Source organism: Dromiciops gliroides, chromosome 1 (genome assembly GCF_019393635.1).
Source record: "Dromiciops gliroides isolate mDroGli1 chromosome 1, mDroGli1.pri, whole genome shotgun sequence".
Taxonomy (NCBI): domain Eukaryota; kingdom Metazoa; phylum Chordata; class Mammalia; order Microbiotheria; family Microbiotheriidae; genus Dromiciops; species Dromiciops gliroides.
Window position 1 is genome coordinate 716,949,377 of NC_057861.1, and position 20,757 is coordinate 716,970,133.

At 38.5% G+C, this 20,757-nt stretch overlaps 1 protein-coding gene across 1 annotated transcript in view; it reads right to left on the reverse strand.

Moving 5' to 3' along the window:
• Positions 1–9,387: 9,387 nt before the first annotated feature.
• Positions 9,388–20,757, reverse strand: part of LRRN1 (leucine rich repeat neuronal 1) — a 222,103-nt gene continuing 210,733 nt past the window's right edge. Inside the window, exons 3-4 of the transcript XR_006354114.1 lie at positions 10,796–10,857; positions 9,388–10,697 (exon numbers count right to left, since the gene is read on the reverse strand). The gene's annotated coding sequence lies outside the window, so the exon portion shown is untranslated. The remainder of the gene's footprint in view (positions 10,698–10,795; positions 10,858–20,757) is intronic.

Below are 20,757 nucleotides of genomic sequence, written 5' to 3' on the forward strand. Positions count from 1 at the left end.
AAAACTATCTTTATGTGTGACTAGAAAAAAATAAAATACTATTAAGAAAAAAAAAAGAGGACATGGGTTAACCCTCCACCAAAAAAAGAAAGAAAGAAAGAAAGAAAGAAAGAAAGAAAGAAAGAAAGAAAGAAAGAAAGAAAGAAAGAAAGAAAGAAAGGAAGAAAGGAAGAAAGAAAGAAAGAAAGAAAGAAAGAAAGAAAGAAAGAAAGAAAGAAAGGAAGGAAGGAAGGAAGGAAGGAAGGAAGAAAGGAAGAAAGAAAGAAAAAGAAAGAAAGAAAGAAAGAAAAGAAAGTGCTAGAAATTATAATGAGCAAATGTGGAACACTCAATATGTCAGACTTGGTTAATGTGTTGGTTAGTTTTGTTAAACTGTTTTACACCTTCTTATTCTTTGCTACATCAAATGGCTCTGTGGGAAAAGGTAGAAGGATATTGGGAAATTTAGGTAACATTTTCAAAAACAAAACCAAAACAAAACAGTAAGCTTCTTGAAGGCAGGGATCATAGCATAGACTTCTCTTTCCTGCCCAGTGTAGGGCCCCTGGCACGCAGTAGGTGCTTAATAAATGTTTATTGATTGAACGTAGGCACTCAGAATCATAGAATCTGAATTGAAAGGGACCTCAGACGTCATCTAGGTAAAACCTACCAGAAGAGGAAAACTTTCCACATAACCCATTAGTGGTCATCCATCCGGTTTGAAGACTTCCAGTGAGAGGGAATCTTCAAACTCTGGAAGCAGCTCATTCTACCTTCAATGTCCTAATTGTTTGAATGGTTTCCTTGCAGCTGGTTGAGCAGAAATCTCCCTTTCTGTGATCTCTATTTGCTTTTAGTTTTGCTCCCCGAGGATAAGCAGAACAAATCTAACCTTTCTACTGCCTGTTTGCCAGACAGTATTAGTCTTTCACAATCTTGGGTTCATTTTAAGGGCATGTGGGTTGTTTCTCTAATAAGTCACCTGTCTTGCCTCTCTGTGCCTTCACTCAGTCAGAGTCTCAGAACTTTTAAGGTCATCTTCAGTCTAGACATGCCATTCAATTATTGTTGTCCTAACAAAAGCTCAGTTGTTACCATTTAGCTCTCCCATTAGATTTTGAGCTCCTCAAGGGCAGAAACTGTCTTTTGCCTCTTTTTGTATCCCCAGCACTTAGCACAGTGCCCAGCACATAGTAGGTTTATTAAGTAATGGAGTGATATAGCTACAAACAGCAGTATAGAATCAGTTTTTAAAAAAATAAAAGTATTTTATAATTTTCTAGTTACATGTAGAAATAGTTTTCAACATTTGTTTATATAAGATTTCAAATTTCAAATTTTTCTCCCTCCTTCCCCTCCCTCCCCCCTCACCTAGACAGCAGGGAATCTGATATAGGTGTTTATATATATATATATATATATATATATATATATATATATATACACACACATATATACACACACACAAATAATATATACATATATATGTATATATATACACAATAACATCAAACACATTTCTGCATTAGTCATGTTATATGAGAAGAATCAGAGCAAAAAGGAAAAACCTCAAAAAAGAAAAACAACAGCACCAAAAACAAAAGAAATAGTATAATCCAATCAGCATTCATATTCCACAGTTCCTTTTTTTTCTGGATTTGGAGAGCCTTTTCCATCATGTGTCCTTTGGAACTTTCTTGTACCATTGTATTAATGAGAAAAATCTAGTCTATCACGATTGATCAACACATAATGTTGATGATACTGTGTACAATGTTCTTCTGGTTCTGCTCATCTCCCTCATCATCAGTTCATGCAAGTCCTTCCAGGTTTCTCTGAACTCCTGCTCATCGTTTCTTAAAGCACAATATAATTCCGTTACATTCATATTGTTCAGCCATTCTCCAATTGATGGGCAACCCCTCAATTTCCAATTCTTTGCCACCACAAAAAAAGGAGCTATAAATATTTTTGTACATGTGGCTCCTTTTCCCTTGTTTATGATCTATTTGGATAAAAGATCCAAAAGTGGTATTACTGGGTCAAAGGGTATGCAGAACTTTACAGCCCTTTGGGCATAATTCCAAATTGCTTTCCAGAATGGTTGGATCAGTTCACAGCTCCACCAACAATGCATTAGTGTTCCAATTTTTCCACAGCTTCTCCAGAATCAGTTCTTTTTTAAAAGCATTTAATTGGAACAGAAATGAAAACATTTTAGCAATTATTCCTCAAATGAGCAAATTATCCAACTCCCCTCTTCTTCAGAATAACCAGAAGGAAGGGAACTCCTCTAGGTTCCCTTCTACAAACTGCCGAAATAATGTGCATCCCAGGGCACTCTTGTCTGGAGTCCAAATGCATACTCCATAAATCAATATCTCAATATTTGTCAGCTCCCACCTGCCATTCACGGTGGTTCATCATCTTTCCGAAGTCTATATGGTGCTAGAAGTCTATAAGGCACATAGATAGTCCCATAAATTTACTGCCTCACATATAACTCATAACTTAGGTATCAGTCTGTATGCTTTGCTCAACTGGGGCTCAGTCCCTTTCCATAACCTGGGACTTGCTACGGTCTCTGCAGCATAGCTCAGCTGGTCCTTACTCTTTTCTTCATCTCTTTGCCAAGATAAGAACTCATGTTATATATAAGAAATTGAACTTCTGAATCCCTTTGTCTCCTAATATTACATTCAAATTTGGAGGCTTAAGCCTTTACGAGAAATATATTCCTAATTGGACACTGAGAAATGTATGCTTGCCCTTGTTCAACTCATTCCATCCCTTTTAAATGGTAGTCCTTCAATAAGGTCAATATATTTTTTGTAGATTGAGGGTCTCTAAATTGATATGCATGGTTCTTTGTTCTAGGCAGAAGATTATTCATCTATATCCTTAAGGTTTCACAGCTTTTAGATCTTTATCATCATCACTTTTAACAAAATCATTTGCATGCTTGTTGTCTCTTGGTGTTCTTTGCTACATTCCATAAGTCCATAAGTCTTGTATTCCCTGCCTTCTAATAGGAGTAACACTTTTGGGAAGATGCATGGAGGAGGTCAGGTTTCATTGAGGTGGTAGAGAAGATTCTTGTTCAAGTACAAGCCATAATAGATACAGGTTCAACTAGTGGGCCTACTGAGGTCTCTTCCAACACCAACATTCTATGACTGTGTGAACCTCTTAGTTAATTTGCAGGCCTTAAAGATAAGCATAAATTCATTTTGCTTCTATTCTTAGATGATGTAATAGTTTATATACAATTTAGATGACACTGCAAATTCATCCCTAAGTTTATGGGCCCTACCGTATGTCATTAGATGATTTTAGAAGACTTTTTCCTCTTGAGCTACTGCAATGTAATACTTTTAATGTTTATCAGTCCTATTTCTTTAGAAAAGGAAGTGCCAAAAATGCTATTTGTAATCACAGCAGCCACCACCCAAAAGGAGAGACAGGAATATGGCAGATGGTATCATCAAAATTATATCAAAGAAAATAATTCATAATGATGAAAGATATGGCAATAAAGTACTGGCATACATATGGGTGGCAAGGAAGATTTATTTCTGATGTGTTGGTGGTTCATCATAAATAATGTAACAAGTTGTTTTTAAAACTTCTTAATGAGGAAGAATCAGCTGGATTGGTAGATGAGTCACAACTAGGCCTGTTGCTTTCAGTAGATGAGTATAAAACTAGCCATTATCATTATCGGTAACATGTATTTGAGTGCACACTATAAATGGTAGTCTTCTAATGAGGACAAGATCATGAGCTTGGTGCCAACATGAACAAATTCACCTTTGCTCTGCTGAACACTTACCTTGCATTAACCTTGAAAATGCATAGTTTGATCACAAGGGAGCTTGGGAGAGATATTATGACTCAATCACAGTGAACCTACCCCTACTACTAAAAGAAAAAAACAAAGGTGTGGCTGATCATATTTATTACAAAAATTGGAATGTAGTAATAAGGCATTATAACCAGGATTTATAAATACCCAGGGAATTCCTATGGGTATCAAGTCTGATACCAGCATCCAGTGGCATTGATAGGTCATGTTAGTCCTGGCTGAAAACTACCAGTACTATTTGGGAAAATTAAACTGGCTATCTTCGTATAAGCTAGTTTGGGGAAAAATAGAGTGGTTCTTTCTTGCATCTGATGTTTTAATTCTCTCATCTAATGAAATACTAACAAAACAATAGAGCACTGAAGCATAGGATGTTGAGTTTTGTAAATGGAGTTAGACAAAGGGGCAAGAACAAGATGGGTGAGAATGGGCAGCTTTTCCATCTCTCCACGTAGGAGGAGAGGGCTTAACTGCCAACTTTTCTCGATGATCTAGTTTTAATTAGAGAGCAACATTGCTCTGTAACATTAAGGAACTTTAGGCTATATTCTTTGCTAACATTTAACAGGTTTAGTTTTGTAAGACCCATCCTATAGAAGCTGATTAATTCCTCCTGGGTACTACATCTATAATTCTGTTGGTTGGCATCGGCTGAAATTGTGCCTAAGTGGAAGGGTAGGTAATAGCTATGTCTGAAAAGAACATGGTAGATAAAAAGCCTGGAATATTATAGTAGGGTCCTCAAGGAGATTATTTCTTTTTTTTCTTTTCTTTTTTTTTTTTTGCAGGGCGATGAGGGTTAAGTGACTTTCCCAAGGTCACACAGCTAGTAAGTGTCAAGTGTCTGAGAATGGATTTGAACTTAGATCCTCCTGAATCCAGGGCCAGTGCTTTATCCACTGTACTACCTAGCTGCCCTTCAAGGGGATTATTTCATTTAGTTTCTCCCCTCTGTAATCCATCCTACATTGATATTCCCAAAGCACAGAACTCATCATGTCACCCTTTTCAAGAAGCCTCAGTGGTTCCCCATTACCTTGAGTATAAAGCAAAGCATCCTTTTTTTGGTATCTAAAACTTCATGGTCTGCATACAGCCAATCAGGGAAGGGTTAGAAGGTGGTGCTTGACCCACATTTTAAAGGGAATCAGGAATTCTAAGAGGTGGAAGGGAGGAACAAGTGAATTTCAGGCAGGGCAGACAGAAAAGATGCAAAGATTGGAGAGGGACCATTGTGTATTTAGAACCACAAATATGTTAATATGGTTAATGGCAAAATGTGTGGATGGGAGGCATGTGTAAAAAAGATTAGAAAGGTAGAAAGGTAGCAGATTTCATAGAGTTTTAAATGCCAAATAGAGGGATTTATGTTTGATTGTCCAATGGGGATCACATGGTTGTACTTGTGCTTTAGGAAAATTACTTCGGTTTTGTGTAGGGGTTGGATTGGGGAGGAAGAGGCTTGAGACATGGATACCAAATAGAGTACTATTGAAATAGGCCAGTCAAGAAGTCATGAGGACCTATATTAAGGTGATATCTGTGTGAGTAGTGAGGACAGGTCATATAGGAGAGATGTTGTAGAGTTTCAAACAATAAGATTTGGCTACTGATTAGCTATCTGGGTTAAATGAGATTGAGGGGTCTTGAATTGTCATTCAAGCCTATTAATAAATTAATATTGGTGTCTACTGTAAGGGGCTAAAACTCTAGCTATGATGTCTAAAATCGAATGAGTGGTCACCTTAAATTAGAAGCTTTAGCAAGAGTTTAGACTTTTAAGTATTTATTAAAGTGCATCAGAAGTTGGTGAGGAGAGAGAGAGCGAGGTAGAAATCAAACTTCATCTAACTATCTCTAAGAGAGCCCCACATCTCCCCTGCCAAAGCCCAAGTCAACAACCAAAAAGGCCTCACCTCAGCAGCTCCTCCAGGAACCTCTTGTGAAACAGGAAACAGGGCCACATGCGAGCTCGCGCGCGTGCACGCACACACACACACACACACACACAGCTTCAAACTGGTAACTTTGATTGACACGACTAACAGGCAGTTTACTTCCAGATGTTAAAGTCACATGCTTTTTCCTCATGGTGGAGCTTCCCTGCAATATTTTTCTCAACAGGTTGGTAGCACTCTAAATCTCACAGCATAAAAATGATAGTATCTTTTTTTTTTTTTTTTTTTTTAGTGAGGCAATTGGGGTTAAGTGACTTGCCCAGGGTCACACAGCTAGTTAAGTGTTAAGTGGCTGAGGCCGGATTTGAACTCAGGTACTCCTGATTCCAGGGGCGGTGCTCTATCCACTGCGCCACCTAGCTGCCCCAATGATAGTATCTTTTAAAGTAATAGAAACATTTGGAAGAGAAGTGAGTCTAGGTGTGGAGTAGATAATAAGCTTTTTCGAACATGTTGAGTTTTAGATGACTATGGGATATCTCATTTGAAGTTTCCAGCAGACTGTTGAATATGTGGCATTCTAGTTTGGGAGAGAGAATAGCACTAGATATCTAAGTCTGGGAGTCATTTGTATAGATATGGTGATTGAATTCATGGTACATGATGAGATCATCAAGTAAGAGAATGTAAAGAGAAGAGAGAAGACAGCCCAGGACAAAGCCTTGTGGTGGATCCACAGTAAGCATGACATTATTGCTGAAGAAATGAAGGATAATGAGGTGGGATGAGATAGGTAGAAGGACAACTAGGAGAAAGCAGGAGAGAGAGAGAGACAGAGACAGAGACACAGAGAGAGACACACAGAGACAGAGAGGCAGAGAGACACACAGAGACAGACAGAGAGAGACAGACAGAGAGACATAGAGAGAGTAGCTGGGAGGGGAGGAGGGACAACAGTGTTAAATTCTACATAGAAGTTAAGAAGGACAAAGATTGAGAAGAAGCCATTCAATGTGGCATTAAGGAAACCAATAACTTTCAAGAGAGCAATTTCATTTGAGTGATGAAGTCAGAAGCTAGACTGAAGAGTATATGTGAAGAGGAATGGAGGCACTGAGTAGATGACTTTTTCAAGGAATTTGATAGAGAAAGGGAGAGAGAAAAGATGTAGGACCCTAGGTGGTAGAGATATGGGATCTGAGTACTTTATTTTTCATTTTATTTTTTTAATGAGTACTTTTTAAAAATACAATAAGCTTCTTGAGGGTAGGTGTTCTCTTGCTTCTGTATCTGTATTCCCACTGTATAGCACAACACCTGCCACATGGCAAGTGTTTAATAAATAAGTGCTTGTTGATGGATTGTGAAAAGCACATGGTGCGGTCAAATTGCTTTTTCTTTGCATATTTGTTAAAATAACTGAATAGATAAATTAATTAGTTACTCTAATAAATGTGGCACCATGGATAGAAAGTTAGTGTCAAAGTGGAGGATCTGGGTTCAAGTTTCTGATATATACTGACTGTATGACCCAGGGCAAATCACTCACCTCTCAGTGCTACATCAAACTCTCTAAGATAAGATATTTCAGAGAAGACACCGACCTGCCCAGCTAGAGAGGTTCCTCCCCTTGGATCTCCCAATACAAATGAAACAATAGGTCTAAGTTCCTATGCCTATAAGAAATGCAAAACCAGTAGATAGCGTTTAGAACAAGATTGAAAAGGAATAGACGTTTATAGATTTTGAACTAGAAGGGATCATAGACATCACCTATTCAGATCTCCTGGTTTTGCAGAAGAGGAAATTTGACCAAAGCCACACAGTTAATAATTACAAAAGTGAGACTTTAATTCAGGTCCTCTCATTGCAAATATGGTCCTTTTTCCAAACATTTTCTTCCACACACTCTACTAGTCATCCATAATGACCAACTTACCAATTCCACTATATAAGATGCTGATAACATTTTGATGGGAAAGCCTTATTTTCTCTAACCAATTGTGCTTAGAGATCATCTAATCCTAAATCTACCTGACCCATGAATCCCTTGTATAATATTTCTCGGGAGTCATTGATCTTTTGGTCTTCACTTGATAACCTCCAGTAACAGGTGACTCATGAGGCAAGTCATTCCATTTCTGGTATGATAGATAGAAAGCTGGCCTCAAACTCTGACACATGTGGACTCTGGCATCACCTGTACATATAGGACATTTAACTTCCTAGAGGTTGTGACCTGCATTACTAGAGGAAGTTTCTTTCTGGAAGTTCTTTACATTAGTGAAAGCACAAATTTAATCCTTCCGTTATAGTATCTCATCTTTAGGGTGTTTTGCTAATTGCTTTGTGTTAATATTGTTTCAGAAAAAATTCAATGAAATTTCACATATCTCAGCCATGCCAAATAAAGGTTTAACAAACTTCTTGTCACATGGACTGTCACCTTGACCTTCTTTCTTCTTTCAGGTTTGTATCTGATCTACTTTCCTGAACTTGCAGAAATGTCAGCAGTCAATTTTCCTTTAATTAATATCTTTATCTGAACTGACATTCCTTCACCCTCATTTATGAGTCTGTCAGTAAAATTCTCTAGGAACACCCTTTAAAAAACCCAACAAAACAAGCAAATCAATAAACCCCAGTGATAGAGTATGCTTTTCTTTAAAATTTGTGAGTGCTTAAAATAAATCATGCATTTTGTGGGTGAATTCGAGTTGTAGCAAGGTAACTTGTAAATCTAGCAAGAGCAACCTGCTCCAGGAATTTGGGGAACCTCCCATCTTGATGTCAATGTCAGCTGAATTACATTGGAGTTCTATGACAGTATTTCACCTGTAATGTATAGCGTGGGGTCGGCATCAATTTACTGTTTTAGAGCAGGGATTTTGACAAATCCTTCCATTTGTTTTCCCTGAAGACAGAGACATCTTTTAGAACTGATGGGCCAATAACTTTGGCTATCCTCATGAGATTTTCTACGTTGAGAAATATCATTGTGGTGCTGTTATATTCTTTATCAAAAGAGTGACTTAGGCCCTTCAACAGCATCAACTTATGTTTTGACAATACTTTGTTTGGGCAGTTTGCCTCAAATTTTGCCCTTTGAATATGCCCATCATTTGTGGTTCTCATGTCTTGCATTTTGACAGTACTTTTGTTTTGGGAGTTGGCTTCAAATTTTGCACTTTGAATGAGCCCTTCATTTGTTGTTCTGATGCAAACCATTCTTATTCCTCCAATTTTCCAGACTCTTTGATTACTTGCTTTGTCTCTTGGGTATGATTGGGTTATTTTACATTGGGTGATGAAATCTGGTTAGCACAGCAAACCTTTCCCAGGCTCCTGAATCTCTGGAGAAAGAGGCCCAGACAACTATGGGAAGTTCTTGTACCTGGAATAATAACTCTAAGGTATAGGAGCTTCTGACATGAAAATGTTGCAGCCTTTGAATGATTATCTAAGCTATAAAAAGTATCACAGAGTGACCTTGAAGTATTGAAGGTCTTTGACAGTAGTGTGTCAGGCTGGATTTGAACTCAGGTCTTCTTGACTTAAAGGCTATAGCCACCATATCACATAGATGATGAAAGCAAAAGGAAGGAACAGACAGACTTTCTCAAATTTTATTCTCCCATAGTCTATGGTACTCATGCACATATAATTGACCAAAATCATACAGAACACAAGATCTCACTGAATTTATAATTTGTTGAGTGAATGAAATTTTCAAAACACCTTCTATGTGTCAGGCATGGTCAAAAGTCTTGGGGACACAAATTTAAGGGAGAGGAAATGACTGCCCTCAAAGTGCTTAGGTTCTAATATGGGAGACAATGCATAGGGGAAGTGGTGGTTATGGGAAGGTCTTATTGGTCATTAAACAGAAAGTGGGTAGAGCCACAGGGGATCTGGTTGCCTCATCATTTCCAGAAGCTTTGTTAGTGTTGGTTGGTTACTATCCCTGGAGAAGAAGTAGAAAGTGGTAGAGGAGAGGGGTTGGTAAGTGACATATACCATTCCTCTCTTTATGGCAGGAAGATAGCCAGAATGAGGCATGCTTGGCAGTCTGGTGTCAGTAGACATAGTAGGATCCCACCATGAATATAGCACTGAGATGAGAATTAGAGCATCAGAAGCTTCCAAGAGATAGCAACAGGGTCCAGGAAGTTGGCTAGAATGAAGTGTGATCATGGATCTGGGACCTGTTATATATAATGGTCTACATATTTGACTTAAAAAAACCCAAACATTTGTACTATTCCATCTCATTTCTTCATGTTGTCCTTAGCAAATTTAGTCTTACTACTTTGATCATGTTCTCTCTTTGATAATGTTAATACTGTTTTCTGGAGAGATTGTGCTTTTATTCTTGCTGGGTTGTGGTTTAATCATTCATTCCTTACTCAAGTAATATTTATTAATTGTTTAGATCATTTTGCTAAGTACTGAGGAAGATTTAGATTTTAGCTGTGATTTCAGTCACTACTCTGGTCCCCACTAACTGAAGGCCATGTATGTTACATTTCACCCCTCCCCCAGAGTTCTTCAGTACCCTAAAGGGAATTTGGTAGGTATCTAGTCTCTTTGCCATTGGTTTCTTTCCCCCTCCAACAATGTCCCCTTTTTTTAGGGGATCCCAGTTCCATTTTCACCACTTGACAATTGGATGAGCATTTACAAAGGAACATTTGCTTAAAATCTACAGCCAGAAAAAACACGCAAACTTTCACCATACTCTTTAAACTACATCAGATGAGAGGAGGACTAGATTTACAATTTAACTCAGTTCCTGTATAGGAGTCTTAAGTTCCAAGTTCGAAGCCTCCCAGGAACCTGGGCTTCTCAGGGCTTCCATCCTGGGTGGGCAGCAATATCTGGCCTGGATTCCTGCTTCCAAGATTGCTGTGGTCCTAGACTGGGTCCCAGAACTCTTGGGCCTCTACCTATAACTAAAAATGAAAGACAAAACAAATCAGACCAAAACCCCAAGCCTATTTCTTGGGGCCATGGGGTCTAAAATGAGGGGAAAGGTGAAGCTTCCTCTTACCCTTCTCATTTCATGGTGCCCATGCTGTGGTTGAATGGGCTCATGAGCCCTTCTGAACATATCTGGAAAGAAAAAGACAATTTTAAAGACACAGTCTGCTTTAGCTTTGCATCCAATGGGAAGAGACTGTTCCCACCCATGTGGTAGGGAATGCAGAATGTCTTCTCCCAGAAGCAGGGGCCTAGTATCTCTGATATGGGCACCTCTGTGTTGGGTGATTCAGGCATACGTGGAAGCCTTGTTAAATAGGTAACACTTATTTCTTACTGTCATAACATCTCTTTAGCAGGGTAATAAGATGCAAGCGTAGCTAGTCAGACTTGTGGATTGACTGGTTTTGTTTGTGACTATAGCCCCTGTAAAAGACATCCAAACTTAAGCTGGTACATGGAAAACAAATTGTTCTAATAGTCATCAGGACCATAAAATCCTAGATATCTATGACATTTCTAGGCTAATTCACAAGATTTTGTGATTCTGTGAAATATCTAGGCTGCTAAATACCCCCAATACATTACACTCTAGCAGCTTTGCATTTGCATAATCTGTCCCAGTGTGTGGAAGGAATTCTCTTCCCTCCTCAATGTCTCAAGAGTTGTTACTCTTCCATCTTTGCTTACTCCCCCATAACCCCAAATTAATACTATTTACTTCTGGAAATGTGTGTGTGTGTGTGTGTGTGTGTGTGTGTGTGTGTGTGTGTGTGTGTGTGTGTGTGTGTGTGTGTGTGTGTGTATAGTCTCTGTCTTTCTCTCCCCCCACCCCCTTGGTCTCACTCTTCCTTTCTCTTTCTTGCTTTTCCCCTCCGATCTTTCCTTTTCTCTGCCTCTGCCCATGTCTGTCTCTTTGTCTCTCTGTTACTGTAAAATCACATTGCATAAATTTTGTATTTGATTATCAGTGCACATGTCTTGTCCCACCTAGTAGACCATAAGCTCATGGAGGGTGAATACTGTTTAGTGTTTTGCATATGATAAGCATATAACTATAGATTTTATTTGGTAGAGCAGAAAATTGTCTTAAAGGCTCTTATTCAACAACATTTCTCCTGTACATATGTTAAAATTCTGAAAGACACCTTGGAAAATGTAACTACACAGATAATTTCTTTTCATGACCTTTTGAATGTAAATATCAGGCAGAGCATTAAGTAGGGAGACCTGATTTCCAAAGGCATTTGCCAGCATCTTGGAGGATGTACCTATTTTCCTATTTCTGTAATGGGCACCACTATCTTTTCTGTCACCTACATTAACAACCTTGAAGACATCTTCAGATCTTCATTCTCCTTCATCAACCCCTCCATTCCTTCATGTCCAATGAGTTTCAAAGTTTCATTCGTTTAACCTCTACTACACCTCTTGCATCTGTCTTTGTTTATATATTATTTTCCTATAGTTGTTTGTATCCTATCTCCACCCTTGGAAGCAGCGACTCTTAGCACAACCTTAATAAAATAAATCTTAGTTTATTGACCAATTTACTGTCCTCTTCTGTCCCCTTACAAAGTCTAGTTTATGGCCTTATCACCTCTTGCCTGGTTTATTGCAGCATCCTTGCTGATTTCTTTGCCTCAAGTCTTTCCCTTCCTCAATCCATCCTCCACCCAAACATCAAAGTGATTCTGTTAAAGCACAGGCATGTCCTTGTCTTTCTCCTACTCTAAAAGCTTTAGTGGCTCCCTATTTCCTCTAAATTAAACCACAACCTCCCCTGTTTGGTATGTAAACTTTACAATCTGGCTCCAGTCTATCTTTCCAAGTTTACTGCAAGTTTCTCCTCCTCCTGCCCTGGATATCGCAGCAAAATTGGTCAAAATACTCTTTTTTTTGCAGGGCAATGAGGGTTAAGTGACTTGCCCACGGTCACACAGCTAGTAAATGTCAAGTGTCTGAGCTGGGATTTGAACTCAGGTCCTCCTGAATCCAGGGCCGGTGCTTTATCCACTCTGCCACCTAGCTGCCCCCCAAAATATTGTTTATATGCAACATTCAACCTCCCATCTCTGTGCATCAGTACAGGGAATCCTTCACAGCTAGAAGATATTCCCTTCTCATCTTTGCTTTTTAGAATCACTGGCCTCCTTCTAAGCTCAACTTGAGTGGTACCTCCTACAGAAGGTCTTTTCTAACAAACCTTCCTCCTTACCCCAGGTCATTGTGCTCATCACCAAATTACTTTCTATTTCTTTTTTTATATATCTTGTATTTACTCATTTATGTATATGCTATTTTCCACAATCCCCTGACATTACTCAGGGACTGGTTTGTTTGTGTCTTCATATCTCTAGTACCTAGAAGATTCTGGAATATAGTATACCCTTAATAAAGCTTATTAATTTGTTGATGTCCAGGACAGAGCCCAAACTGAAGAAGATTCCTTATAGCTAATGAAGTTCTCCAAATGCTCCTGTTTTGGGGTGACATTGTACTTATTGTGTCAGACCTTGTAACTCTGCTGAATCTTCTAATCACTCAGAAGATTTAGGCTTGACTCTCCATGTAGGAAAAACCAAGTAGAGGAAGAATGCCCAGTGTCCAGACTATTTGTGATATGGAGTTTGATCAGCACTCTATTGAGATGCCCAAATGACTTAGGTAGACATTGCAAATAGACAATGAACTAGTCTCAGAATAGGACAGAAGGAAGTAAGTGGCAGAATTCCCTTTGGGATTCTATACAGATATTTTTTTAAATTTAAATTTTTTTTTTTTTTTAGTGAGGCAATTGGGGTTAAGTGACTTGCCCAGGGTCACACAGCTAGTAAGTGTTAGGTGTCTGAGGCCGGATTTGAACTCAGGTACTCCTGACTCCAGAGCCGGTGCTCTATCCACTATGCCACCTAGCTGCCCCGAGATTTTTTTTTTTAGAAAAAAAATTTGCTTCTTTTATTTTCAATGTTTTAGAATTCAGTTAAATTTTAAGAAAAAATAAAAAATTTAAGGTGGAAAATGAATTATAATTAATATCCATATATTATATAATTAATAATTATATTAATATTTATATTTGGAGCCCACTTTGCATAAAAGGTGTTTCAAAAGTCTTAGGCATGTTTGACTTATTAAAACTTAAATCCACACTTAGACATTTGGGACATCCTATATATTATCTCATCTGATCCATACAACAACCCCGTGAAGTAGATCTTATTATTATCCTCATCTTATAGTTTTCAACATTTGTTTATATAAGATTTCCAATTTCAAATTTTTCTCCCTCCCTCCCCTCTCTCCCCACCTCCCCTAGTCAGCAGGTAATCTGATATAGGTTTTTTATATATGTATATACACACACAAACATATATATATAAATATATATAATAACATTAAACATATTTCTGCATTAGTCATGTTATAAGAGAAGAATCAGAGCAAAAAGGAAAAACCTCAATTAAAAAAATCAAAGTATTTTATTATTTTTCCAGTTACATGTAGAGATAGTTTATACCCATTTTATAGATGAGAAAACTGAGGCTGAGAAGGTTAGGTGACTTGGCCAGGGTCATACAGCTAGTGACTGAGTTAGGATTTAAATTCATGTCTAGCCATTCCACCATCTAGCTGCTAACATTAAAGGATTATGCTACCATCTGATATACTTTTTTATGATTCTTGTTTCTAAGAAATAAAGGCCCATCTTTTTAATGACAAATATTCTTCCAGTTATCTTATATGGCTTCAAGTCATGGTAATAATATTGACTAATATTTATATAATCCTTACTATATGCCAGGTACTGTCTTAAGTGCTTTATAATTATTATCTCATTTGATCCTTGAGACAACTTTGGAAGGTGGGTGCTACTATTATCACCCCTATTTTACAAATAAAAAACCTGAGGCAAGTAGCTTAAATGACTTGCTGAAGGGTCACATAGCTAGTAAGTATCTGAGTCCAGATTGCAACTCAGGTCTTCTTGATTCTAGACCCAGAGCTCTATTCAATGAACCATTTATTTGCCCCTAAGAAGAAGAATTGCAATTGTGGATACTGAAAGGGTGATTGGTGGGTCTGAGTAGGCTGAGACATATCATCAATTGCACAGAAGTGAGGTAAAGGTCATCCCCACTGAAATGCATGGCCAGAAAAGGGGGATTGGGGACTGGGGGGGGCTGTAATATGATACTTTGCTTTGGGCATCATATTTGCATAGTAACACAGGTTCTCACTGATCCAAGCTCCAATTCAGTGAGTTCTGACATTCCTTTTTACTACTCTTTCTAAGTATTCCTTGGCTGAAGTTCAGTGGAAATGTATCCCTCTGTCTCATCAGGTCAAGGCAGCCAAGAGTTTAGGTCACATTTTCCTCTTCTCTCTAGTCATTTTCCACTTCAGCTTTTTATGAGGTCAAAATTTGGAGAGGTTTCTCTCCTTCAGCCAGATGTCAAAGGACAAGGCAAAAGGTAGAGAAAAGGCCTCAGACTTATAGGCTGTTTTATGAAGCCAGTGTGTGAAACTTGAAACTAATGCTTTTGCTCATGTGAGTTGAGTTATTCAATCTACAAAAGCTTAGAATTAGGAAACAGGTGCCCAGGTGGATCCATGATCTCTCCAAGTGGCATACGTAGAAGACTTGGATATTTCCTTCCCTCCTGATCTGGAAAGGAACTCCACAAGTACGGAGTTAGAGGAAGTCTCAGAGACTTTTTAGTCAATGGAATGCATGAAGTGGAATCCCCTCTATCATATACTAGACAAGGATGGTCCAACCTTTGTTTGAAAACCTCCAGTGAAGGGTAATCTGCTACCTCCCAAGACTGTCCATTCCACCTTTGGGTAGCTCTAATTGCTAGGAAATTTTCCCTTCATCAAGCCAAAAGGTGTATCCTTGCAACTTCCACTAATTTCTCCTGGTCGTACCATCTGGAATCTCTTTGATGGGTCCAGAGGTCAGCAAAGGGCTCTTGGAACTTGAATTTTCCTATCCATACATACTAGCTCCATGGCTACTGGTACTACTTAGTGCCCCACTACATTCTCTATGATTCGAAGTTATAGATGAATGACTGATCTGTTCACATAGAGAAACTTTGCACACTAGGAGGGAGTTCCTTATGATGATGCTATCACATGTATTCATTCCCCTTCTTCTCCCTCCCCCCCAAAAGAAATTAAGACATAATGAAAGCAGGTTGGGCTGTTTCTATTTTGAATCTCTAGGATGGAAAGGTCCCTACTCAGTCCATCTCTTTCCTTCTCTCTATCTCCTGTCAATAGAAGTAGGGTCTTATACTTCTCAACTTCCTGGGCAAGTGCCATTGAGTTATCATATGCACATATTGGAGTTCACTAGTCCTGACACTTTTTTTACATCTAATAATAGGAGAAGTTGGCAGCACTTGGTGGTGAGGTAAGTGGGTAAAGCCTTTTCTTTACCAGAATATAAAGAACTGCTAGTGACTTAAGACATAGATGGGTTTTTCCCACCAATGGAGTTACACACCAGACAGTGATTTTTCAATCTTGTAACTTTGCATTGTGAAAACCAAGGCTGTCTGACATGCTTCTTGAGTTATCTCTGAATAACAACAACAGCAGCACTCCTGTAGTGCCTGTTTATTGTGCTATATTTTGTTTATTGGCTAAGATTTAGCGAAATATGTGCCTAAAAAGGCAGTGGCGTGTTAAATATACTTCCCTGCATAAGATGAAGCCCCTCAGTGCCTTGTTTCCTGGCATGCTGATTAGAGCCTGTCCAAGATCATAGCACATGTGCAGAAGACTTTGCTTTGAAATTATAAACTGACTTCCTGGGAGTCCCTTGTAGTGAATTTCTGTGTCATGTTCACGTTGGCAAAGCAACCTTCCTTCCAGAATAGCAGAGGGCTGATACACGGCATCATCTTCTCTAACAACAAGTCACAAGTCAGCAAAAAGAAGGCAGAACAATATATGAGAAAGCAGTTTGGAATGTTATGTACAGGAACCTATCATTCTCCCAGAGAGAGGAATGGTTAACTCTTTGAGGATTAAGAACAATAAAACCTTTTGATCCTTATTTGTAGTCTTTACATATTTTCAGGCTAAAACAGTGTGTGTGTGTGTGTGTGTGTGTGTGTGTGTGTGTGTAGGGGTGTCCCTTTTTGAGAGAATCAAACCACAGACAAATGAGGGCTACATTCCAGTAATGGGGTTTGCCTCAATGCCCTCAAATGTTTCTTCCGGCTCTAAATCTGATTCTGTGATCCTGAGAAGAGACATTTTACTACCTAGTGAGAGCATCCATTTCAATCTCCTTATTTTAGAGTTGAGGAAAGTGAGGTCTGGAGAGATTGACCAAACTAATTAGAACTAGGTTCTTCGTATATAGCACACTGAAGAAATGCAAGGTGCTTAGATCACTAGTATTTAGCATTAACAACAAGAAACATTATAATTTATTCAATGGATACACCATATTCAAAGTGTACTGACAGGTGGTTTAAGGTCATAGATAGTGGGCCAGTTAGCCTTAGAGTCAAGACCTGGTTTCAACCTGGTTTCAATTCCTTCCCTTGACATGTTAGCTGGGTCACCATGAAAAAGTCATTTATTTAATGTCCCAGTATCCCAGAAAAGTCTCTAAAACTCTAGTCATTAGAGTGTAGATTTCAGAACTGAAAGGGACCTTAGAAACCATTGAGTTCAACCCTTTAGTTTATAGTTGGGGATACTAATATCAGCTTACCCAAGATCACATAGCCATTGAATGTTTGAAGTAGGATTTGAACTCAGATCACTCTAATTCTGAGCTAGGACTAGAAAAGAACTCCAAGGCTATCTAACCCAATTCTCATTTTACAGTTGAGGAAACTGAGGCCCAGGAAGGTAAAGTGACTTGTAAATTCAAAGGTAGAGGAATATCTGAATCATAGTGTAGAGAGAGTTTCCACACTGGGAATTCCCAAGTACAGCTCACGTACTCAAAAAACCCCCTGTAGAAAATATATAGTATTCAAGTCACAAATTATGTCTTATTAAGAGGAAGAGAAGATAGAAAAACAGGGAGGAAAGATACGAAAGAAAACTCAAGTTTTGAGATGAATGCTGACCAGGAAAAACTACTTTTACATATCATGGAGAACTTCTGAGTTAATAAAAAGTTTTTTTTAAATACCAATTTATGAATTAACTACTGTTTAAAGCTCTTCGACTAAGTTTTTACCTTTAAATATAGAATCTTCTCTGCATGGAATCACCAAAGCTACCACCTAAGGGCTAGAGGGTGGAGAGAAATTATTATCTAGCTTGGAGCAGTCATTATTTATACCTCAGGAGGCAGTCATAGAAATTTAAAGGAGTAGAACCCCAGGATTTCTGATAAAGGCTCAACCAGCAGGATAAACTCATTATTCTTTTCCTGACTGCCATTTGATTCCCTGGTTACTTCTTTGAACTGTCTCTTGATTCTGACTTGGCATATATACTTCAAATCTCCCTGGAAGGGGATATCTCCAATTGTCCTGATGTATCTGTATTGCCACTGGACCCAATTGGCTCTGGAGGAGAGAGTGAGGCTGGTGACTTTACACAGCCCTGGTTCTCTTAAATCCAATTCACTGCCAGTCATGATATCACCTCCTGATATCATGGTTCTCTTCCAGAATAAAGAACAAACAAGGACAACAACAAAGACAGCTCCCTGGAACTCAATTGGCTTTTGGTTTCCTTTGGACTTTATTTATCCTATTGTTCTCAACTTCTCCCAGACTTCCCTGATCTGGAGAATTAGAATTAATATAGGGGCAGTTAGGTGGTACAGTTTATAAAGCACCAGCCCTGGATTCAGGAGGACCTGAGTTCAAATATGGCCTCAGACACTTGACACTTACTAATTGTGTGACCCTGGGCAAGTCACTTAACCCTCATTGCCCCATAAAAAGAAAAGAAAAGAAAGAAGTAATATAAAGCACATCTATACAGTGCTTTAAGGTTTGCCAAAGCTTCACATATGTTACCTCATATTTTGAGTTCCAAATTGTCATCCCCTCCTGCCCCTCCGACCCCTTATGAAGGTCACAATTATATAAGTGTCAAGGCAAGTAAAATGTATTCGTATATAAACTGTGACAGTTAAAGAATTACTATGGACAAGTTTGGGGTAAGCATATTATCAATTTCTCAATTTCTACTGGTAAGGGATTGGCCGAGCATCTCCTTAACTTCTTTTGGTGCTGAGAGCAAACATGTGGCCTTAAGAACACATTTGGTCCTTTAGAGAGACAGTATGTGGTTCTAAGGAGACCCAAGAAAGAATGAGAGAGACCACACATGACTACCTGTCTGGGTTTTTTTTTTATTCCTTTTGATAAGAGGCAGGTCATTATACATTAATTAAATCTAATTGGGCAATTATACATCAAATAAATCCAATAGTTAGCATTAATTAAATCTAATTTGGGGGGGGCAGCTAGGTGGTGCAGTGGATAAAGCACTGGCCCTGGATTCAGGAGGACCTGAGTTCAAATCCATCCTCAGACACTTGAAAATAGCTATGTGACCCTGGGCAAGTCACTTAACCCTCATTGCCCTGCAAAAAAAAAACCCAAAACAAGTCTAATTGGTTGACGTGACTAGAAGGTAGGTTATATTAAAATGAAGTCCAAGGATGACTTCAGAAAAGGAATGCAAGACCCCTACTTAAGCTGGTCAGGACAAAATCCCTTTATCCAGGTACGGGTGAATTTCATTAGTAATTCCTTGGACTAGCCAAACAAAAGAATCTATCTCCAACTAAGGCTCCTTTTATTACCTTTGGTTTGGGGTAGGTTTGACTTAGATGAGAATTAATGAACTCTCTCAAGGAGAGCTGGCCTTTTGAGTGGAGGGGAATGAAGAACTAAGAAAGAAATCTCTGGGTCCTCCAATATATTGTTTATTAATAATTATTTGTCATATAGCTATGTTGCGAAAGAAAACACACAAGAAACTCCAAGAAAAAAAAAAAGAAAATGAGAAAACTATGTTTCAATCTGCATTCAGAGTTTAGCAGTTCTCACTCTGGAAATGGATAGCATTTTTCATCATGGGTCCTTTGGAATTGTCTTGGGTCATGGTTTTGATCAGAGTAGCAAAGTCTTTTACAGTTGATTGTCATTACAATATTGCTGTTACTGGGTACAATGATCTCCTGGTTCTGCTCACTTTACTTTATATCAGTTCACATAAGACTTCTTAGGTTTTTCTGAAAGTGTCCTGCTCATCATTTTTAATAGCATAATAGTATTCCATCACAAACATATGCCACAATGTGTTCAGTCATTTCCCAGTTAATGGGTATTCCCTCAATTTACAATTCTTTGCAACCACAAAAAGAGCTGCTATAAATATTTTTATACCTATTTGTACAAAGAACATACAAAATATATATTGTATATATTTTGAACCCACTGGTCTTTTTCCCTTTTCTTTGATCTCTTTGGGATACATGCTAGTACTGGTATTGCTGGCACAGATTTATTGTCCTTTGAACATAGTTCCAAATAGCTCTCCAGAATGGTTGGATCTACCAGTAGTGCATCAGTGTCCCAATTTTTCCACATTGCCTCCCACATTTGTCATTTTCCCTTTCTGTCATTTTAGCCAATCTGATATTATGAAGTGGCATGTCAGGATTCTTTTCATTTTCATTTTTCTAATTAGTAGTGATTTAAAGCATTTTTTCCTGGTGACTGCCTTGATTTCTTCTTCTGAAAACTGCCTGTTCATATTCTTTGAGCAATTATCAATTGGGGAATGGCTCTAATTTTATTTTTAGAAATTTGTCTCAGTTTTTAAAATATATCTGAGCAACAATGACCATCACTTTTTCCACTGTACCATGCAGCCACCCATATCCGAGTACCCTGAGTAGAGAATAAAATGCAACACCCCCAGGAGCTGGGGGAAGAGTTCCCCAGCAGCCATTCATACTTTACCCCTGGCTGACTTGGAGTAGCTCAACATCTAAATCAACCAATAAACTCTCTTGCCTAGGTATGT